Source organism: Brienomyrus brachyistius, chromosome 6 (genome assembly GCF_023856365.1).
Source record: "Brienomyrus brachyistius isolate T26 chromosome 6, BBRACH_0.4, whole genome shotgun sequence".
In the NCBI taxonomy this organism is placed as follows: domain Eukaryota; kingdom Metazoa; phylum Chordata; class Actinopteri; order Osteoglossiformes; family Mormyridae; genus Brienomyrus; species Brienomyrus brachyistius.
The window spans coordinates 2,085,744-2,094,314 of NC_064538.1; positions in this window are offsets into that span (position 1 = coordinate 2,085,744).

Sequence of the window (8,571 nt, forward strand, 5' to 3'; positions counted from 1 at the left end):
AGAATACCCACACTGCTCTGACTACGCCACCTCCTGGTAACCCCTAATGTTCCTTCTGTAACGTGGCGAAGTTCGAACCCTCCCCGCAAAGGGACAATAACAAAGAGGCATGTAAAAATAAAACCCAATCCACTTTATTACAAATATCTATTACAAATATCTAAAATCAGACAAATGAAGGTTGCTGGGGGTGGGGGGCAGCTGACTATCCTCCAGATGGTAAGGTCAGATCAGCACACGCAGCTCTCAGCTCAGGAGGCCCCTGGTGACAAAGAAAACAGCAAAACTCAACACCACACAGCATACAACACGACAAACACTACATACAACAGTACAGTGTCCACTCAGTGTGGCACCCCAACAGCAGAGCAAAAGCCTGTGCGGATCCGGCCTTGTACAGAAAGATCCCATGTACAAACATAAGGGGAGGGTAGCGGCCGATGTCCACCGCCCAAAATACAATACTACAATTACACTTACAACTTACAAGCCTATCAAATAAACCTAAAACAGTGGCTAGTCTGGTCCTTTGCAGGAATGCTTAATGCCCTCGCAGCACAGCAACACCAAGAGGAAGCGTTCCAATGCTACAGGTACAAAGAAACAATCAACAAAGAAACATAGACCCTTTTAAATCCCACAGTATAACCCAAGTGACCAGAGCCTCAGTGTCTGTAGCCCATCAGCTCGTAGGGGATCACGTCAAATGATAAAATTCCAAACAGTCACCTCCGCGTCCTCCACGAAGAGTTACATGCTGCTAGCAGTCACCCTGGTAAAATTAAAATGAAACATTCAAGTTCTCAAACAAACCCTCTACTCCTTTCCTTACCCACAGGGAAGAAGAACCCACCCCATGTCCAGTTGTAAAACACAGCAGCAAGAGAATGAGATTCCATCTTGGCAGCCTTTTATAACTTCCTGGTAGGTCATATGACCTGGCTCAAGTGGTTGCCAATATAGTATAATTACCAGTGCCATGCAACTACTCCTACCAGCCCGTTCAGATCCCCACATTCTTTTAAAATATGCCGTGGCGCTTGTGCCTACCCCTAACAACCCGTGCCTGCGGCCTGACGGGCCCCGCTAGATGTGTATGCGCTAGCTTGCATTCATCCTGCCACATGTTTTATTATTCCTTAAAAACGTAATTAAAAATAACACAAATAAATACATGTAATGTATTTTTATTCTATTAAAGTTTAACAGCAACCCTTATCACCCAAACCATATGGCTCCCTATCGGCAATGTATGGTATATGGAGATAACCCCTCGACCAATCAGAATAAGGGATACGCTCCCCCTCCTACTTATGACGTCATAATTCATAATAACAATGACGGCCAAATTGTAGCTCCGCCCAATGTACCACAGACTATTTTTTTAATTACAAATTATTAAAAAATACGATTATAATAATTTAAAAATACATTATAACATGTCATAATTACAAACTATTATTAAACTGTAATAAGCCAAATCGTGCTAAATACTATTTTTAAATAAAATAATCTTTGTAATTTAAAAACACATATCCATCCATTTTCCAAACTGCTTATCCTACTGGGTCACGGGGGGTCTGGAGCCTATCCCGGAAGCAATGGGCATGAGGCAGGGAACAACCCAGGATGGGGGGTCAGCCAATCACAGGGCACACTCGCACACCATGCACTCTCACATGCACACCTATGGGCAATTTAGTAACTCCAATTAGCCTCAGCATGTTTTTGGACTGTGGGGGGAAACCGGAGTACCCGGAGGAAACCCCACGATGACATGGGGAGAACATGCAAACTCCGCACGCATGTGACCCAGGTGGAGACTCGAACCCAGGTTCCAGAGGTGTGAGGCAACAGTGCTAACCACTGCAGCACCATGCTGCCCCCTAAAAACACATATATACACAATAATTCAAATAAGTGCTAAGTACAACCTTTGTTAAAAAAAAAAAAACTGCAATAAATCAATTTGTGAAATCGCCCAGCTGCCGTGAAGCAGTAGTGAGCGGAAATGATACTTATCTGCTCATGCACAGTCCAGTTCGGGTTTACGGTCTAAACTGGGAAAAGTCTATAAGCAGTTCAATGTGTACCTAGAAATGCAGGTATCCCCAGGAGTAAGATATCAAAACAGATATGGACTACATTGGCTGACACGTTCAGTGACACATCAGCATCATAACGCCTACTGAGGACAAGAATATAGATCATTGAAATCACTGTTAAACACTCCGTAGCGTCCGTCGAGTGTACATGCCTCCGAGCAGGGTGCTCAGCAGGAGCTCACAGCAGCAGCTTGATTTTGGGTTTCGATCAGACTCCCTGGGTAGAAAATGCTGTTAGCACACTAACAGCACATATAACCAGCGTGCAAAAGCACTCAGGGTGTGGGATGAAATTATTACTTCGGGGAACAAATTTAATAAGGTCACTTTAAAGATAAAATTACATAAAATATAATTCTGAGGCGAATGTCTATTATATCTCCATATGTGTTTGAAATTGTTAGATGCCTTTCAATAAACCATTTCAATAAACAACCTTGTTAATGATTTAAAAGCAGCAACATCTATCTTCATTATTTCACTAGCATAAACCTACCAATTTTCACCTTTCATGATGCAGTATTTGGGATATGAAGGTTTTGGGGGTGTGAATGTAGTATTCTGAAACAGACTCCATTTGAAAACTGGTCTCAGGTTCAAACATGCAGCCAAAAGATAAAATAGGTACATATAAACAATACACAGCTCTGTAAAAAATTAAGAGACCACTCTATATACTTTTTTAAAATCTGCATTGTTAAATTCTGGTTTAATCCTGGTTCTGCTGGCAGAAGGCTACACTGTGAGGCAGGCTGCTTCCATGCTCGTGAGTTTCTAAGACCGCAGTACACAAGAACAGGGTGAAGAAGCAGGAGACACTGGGAAAAATCAAAAACCAGCCAGGTAGAGGGCAGAAGCAACCTTCTAATGCCAGAGATGACCATCAACTTATCCATCAGTGTCTAACAAATCGGAGGATGACCTCAAGTGACCTTCAAAAGGAATGGAAAACATTAAGTGTGAAGCGTACTGGTGGGACAGGCTCCTAGAAGCAGCGCTGAAGACCCATAAAGCAAGAAAGAAGCCCTTCATCAATGAGAAGCAGGGAAGAGCCAGGCTGGAGTTTGCAAAAAAAAAGTGTATTTTACACAGGCTCATACCCATAACCCATAAACTGAGAAATGAGTGAAACTGAAAAATTTGATGCGGTGTGGGAAAGGGGGGCCACACTCCCCTGGGAAACTGTAAGGGGTTGCTGCAGGAGGGTAGTACTCGCTGTGGGATATCAGTCACGATTCAGGATGGGGGGGTATTTCACCAGATACACGTTCTCAATCAGGAGGGGGGAGCAATTAGTTGTACTCTGGCTTATCTTACTTGAGGTCAGTTGGATGCACACTCAGACGAAGTGGTTTGGTAAGTAAGTAAGTTTGTATTTATTTGTGGTTCTATAACAAATAAACAGGAAAAACAAATTACCACAGTGCCTACAATGGTTATTACCATAATACACTAACATAATGCATAATTGTACCACATCGCCTTAACATTGATAAGTTCGGCTATACCCACAACAATACATTACATTAGCAACAATTCGTATTAGAGGGAATGATTGGACGGGAAATAAACGCAAATATCTTTCCGAGGTATACAACTGAACACTCGTCAGCGATAATTATAACAGTAAGCAAGCTAGGTCACGTTAACCTAGCCGCGCAATTAAGTAAACTAAATTAGCACAGCGTCACTTATCACTTATAATCAATAAACTTAGTACTTACATTCGTCAGTGACGCATACATAAAAACCAGGGACTGTATTTACTGCCAGGAACAACTAAACTAACTACACATAAACTGCAGCTCGCCGACGTGCTGCCTACTCCTTCAGGCTCTCCCGCGCGCTCTCGTCACGCGTGCACCCACAGTCCTTTGCACGCAGCAGTGTTCCTTAAAGCTACAAGAGCCTTTCCAACATGCGGTCTCTTGTTTCCAGAGCTGCATATAAAATATGTATACATAATAAAATGTATATAAAACGTGTATCGTATATGGAGTGTATATAGTAGGGATTACCATTTTACTACTGTAATCCTCTACGCTCATTTTCTCAGCAGTGCCTTTAGTTATGCCTTACTCTGTGAAATATTACAGAAAGACTGGAAGTTCCATACATTCTACTTGGCTTTATTCCTCTGTTCCTGGCACGTCCAAACTGCAGTGACCTCTGCCTGCCATCCTAATGTAATGAATTTTAAAGGGATGCTAGTTTTTTTCCCCAAAGCTGCAGCGATTACAGACAACTGCATGTTTCATATCACCTCATCCATTACTCGCCGAAAACATGCACATTTGTAATTCCATCACCGCCCTGATGAAATTACCAAGAGACATTTTAGTTTTGCCACCTGTATGAATTACAGCTTCATTCTGTCTTCTGGGGGGTTCATTTAACAGAGCATCTCAAGCGAATTCAGGGACCCTGGTAAAATTGTACTTTGACAGAGTTACATTTGAGTTTAATAAAAAGACCGCTTGCCAGCAATATCACCATCTTTTTGCCACAGAAATCACATTCAGCAAGGCAGTGCTGCCTTTCTTAGTGCTAGAAAATCGTAGTGCTAGAAAAATCGCACCTTTTAGCTCTATATCGTCCTGCTGCTCATTTCGTACCCATTTCAGAATTATTAAAACATAAGAACACAAGTTTATGACCTTCTCCTTACTATAGGAGTTAGGCAAGGCAGCCCCACAACACATGGAGAGGAACAAACGCACATCCTGCAATAAGCTCTGTGATCAGCTGAGGTTTAAATGGTATAGAGTGTCAGGTGGAGCCAACTGTTAGTCCAACTGGGAAGGAAGGCAGTTTGGATCCAGGCTGTGCATTCTGCCAAATAGAAAAGGCGGAGATTGGAAAATCGACTGGGATCATTTCAGCCGGATTCGAGAGTCAGATACCTGTGAATAACAGGAGGTGGAGTAAAGCGAAGATGGGATTCAGAGGGACCTACCATTTGCAACTGAACAGTGCAGCATTTAAAACAGCTCAAAATAAGGGGCAAAAATACAGGCAATAAGATTAATGAAAAATGGATTTTTCTCCTACTTACTCAAATACTCAGTTCTGTAAAAGTTCACTTCCACTCATGAAAACACATGAAAAACACTGCATTCCATCCATCCATCCATCCATTTTCTGAATCAATTTGTCCAATACGAGGGTGTGTGTGTCCAGAATCTATCCAGAAAGCTCTGCCTACAATGCAGGGATATTACAGACGCTGCTAAACCTTACCAAATGTTTTATCTTACCTCCATTAAATGTACCCAAACACTGAAACCCAACCCCATACCCCTCCTTGCTGTGACCCATCACCTGGCGGTTGGTTCTTTGGTTAAACTGGCCTCCACTACCATTGCTAATTAGAATCATCTCACTTATATAAAAGTTTTGAAGAGCCAACAGGATTCGAAGCCTCTTACACCTCAGGATGAATCGGAAGTCATCGGTCACGTGATATTGCATAAACTTAGCAAGCCCCGATTCCCAGCTTGAAGTCACTGGGCCTCACTTTGACGATCTCCAGAATCTGGGTATTAACTGTCTCATCACTAAGTTCAGCACCTTTCACAATATAGCACAGCAAGGCCACGGTCAGAAAATGTGAGCCTGTCCTCCTCCTGAGTAAAGTAAAGCTCACTACGCTCTGTGAGCACAGGAACGGCCCGGCAATGTTTGGTAGGTTTCTGCATTGTTTGCAAGTAGGGATGTCCCGATACAACGTTTTAACTTCCGATACGATACCGATATTGCAGCCTTCAGTACTAACCGATACCGATACAAATCCGATACAATAATCAGCACAAATCATGAATACTTTTACCCATTTCGTTGTGTGGAATGTACAGTCCCTGACAAAAGTCTTGTTGCTTATCTATTTTGTAGAAACACCTGCTATTAACTTGACTTTTAATTAATCAATTGATGTTACAAATAGCTCATATGAAAAGCTAAAACCCTACCAAATGATGTTTAATGCATTGAAATGAAGTAGTTTCACTGAAAAAAGATTTATCATTTAATAAAGACAGAAAGGTCAAAATTTTGGCAAGACAAAAGTTTTGTCGCCTATACAGAAATTGACCAAATGTACTGCAAATACAAAAATATGTCAGCAAATTAAGTAGTGGTGCTGTGAGATCCAAATTTAATATCTTGTATTAAAGTATGACTTCCATGAGCTTGAAGGACTGCATCCATGCGGTTTGGCAAGGATTCATACAATTTATTGATGAAGTCATCAGGAATAGCAAAGAAAGCAGTCTTGCATGCCTCCCAGAGTTCATCAATATTCTTAGGTTTCATCTTCCATGCTTCCTCTTTCATCCTACCCCACACATGCTCAATGATGTTCATGTCTGGTGACTGGGCTGGCCAATACTGGAGCATCTTGATCTTCTACGCCTTGAGAAACTTTGATGTGGAGATGGAAGTATGTGATGGAGCACCATCCTGCTACAGAATTTGGCCTCTTTTATGGTTGGGAATATAAAAGGTAGCTAAGATTTCTTGGTATGTCAGACTTTTGATGTTGCCTTCCACCCTGCAGATCTCTCGCACACCCCCATACTGGATGTAACCCCAGACCATGATTTTTCCACCACCAAACTTCACTGTTTTCTGGGTGAATCTCGGATCCATGCGGGCTCCAGTAGGTCTCCTGCAATATTTGTGGCGACTGTGGTGTAATTCAACAGAAGATTCATCTGAAAAATCCACCTTCTGCCACTTTTCCAGCGCCCATCCTTTTAGCAGGCTGTGGGCTTTGGCAAATGCCACACGGTTTTTCAATTGTCTTTTGTTCAGTGCTGGCTTCTGGGCACTGATTCGACCATGGAGGCCATTTCCAGACAGAATCCGACAAACTGTTCTGGTTGACACAGGGACTTCAGGTGACCAGGTCTCGTGGAGTTCTGCTGCAGTGGAAAATGGGCTGGCCTTGGATTTTCGAACCAACAAACGGTCTCGTGGAGCAGTTGTCTTGCAGGGTCTGCCTGACCTGGGCTTGTCAAAAACGTCTCCAGTCTCTTCAAATCTTTTTTTTATCCTCTGTACTTGACGCTGAGACACATTGAAGGTGTCTGCCACATCAGCAGTGGATCCGGTCTTCAGCCTCTTGATGATCAACACTTTAGTCTCAGGGTGAATCTTAGGCATGTTTGCAGAGGTCTAGTTGCAGTTGATGTGAAGGTCTAGTGTAGTGGGGTTCTTTTTATACACACCTGAGACCTAATTGATCCATTATTAGTCACAGGTGAAGCTCATATGACAAGGCGACAACACTTATGTCTTTGAAAAAATGGACTCAATGGGCTTTACCAAGCTTTGAATATTAGAATACTTTTTGACAGTTTCGTTTTGCACTGAAACATTACTACAAAAGCTGTTGGGAATAAAATGAGCCATTTCTTGTAAAAAAATCTTGATTAGAAATATATTTCAGCGGCACTTGAGGTCAATTTGTACACAAGCGACAAGACTTTTGTCAGGGACTGTATGAACGGCTAGATCAAACTGAGAACAAAAGTCAGCAACAGTAAGTATGGGAAAAAAACGACCAATTTATTAACTATTGGTTGCATAAATGTGAACCTTTTACATAAGAATATATAAAAAAGAATTAAAGAATAAATATTAAGACCCTGAAAAATATCTTAATTAAATAAACAAAAATATATTTTTTAAAGTGCAAAATACTAATTAAAGGTCACTTCAGTTATTTATTTTTTACCATCAGCAAATGGTAGGAACAGCTGAGAGCAGGAACATAAGAAAAAAAAATTGTTAATTGACCAACTGCTAAAGGTTGAGTGTCCAAAGTTTCAATTTCAATTTGTTTCTTTAACTCAGTGGTCTTGCGAAAGTCCTCATGCAGAGTTTTGTGATGCTGCTTCAAATGCGCGATGAGGTTGGACGTATTAAACTTTCCCGGTTCTGTTCCACCACGGGAAACTTGTGCATGACAAGTGTTGCACTGAGCCACACTGTCTTTTTCGGACTTTAATGAAAAATACTGCCACACGACCGACATCGGTCTTTTTCTTCGCTACTTCGCTAGCAAGCAGTGTTGTGATCACGTGGGCTTTGCACGCTGGCTCTGGACGCTGCTGGATAGAATAGCTGTAACGGAGATTTTAGCGGAACGGACTGCTTATATCGGAGATTTTTAACGCAGTCCGATATAATCCGATAGTTTTTTTTTTGGCTGATATCGGACCTATTTTCCTATATCCCTATTTGCAAGTACAGAATATTATCTGCGAGTAAACTAATTAAGGTAAATATGGAAATTCATACAATATATGCTGCAGAATATGAGCTGAATAAAGCATATAAAAAATGCAGAGAATTTAAAAAAAATTGAACCACTGACCAAATATGGCACCTACAGTTGAATTCTAGAACACAATGTTACCGTGACAACTCTGATGTCATCATTCTGAAGGTATAAATTCTGCTG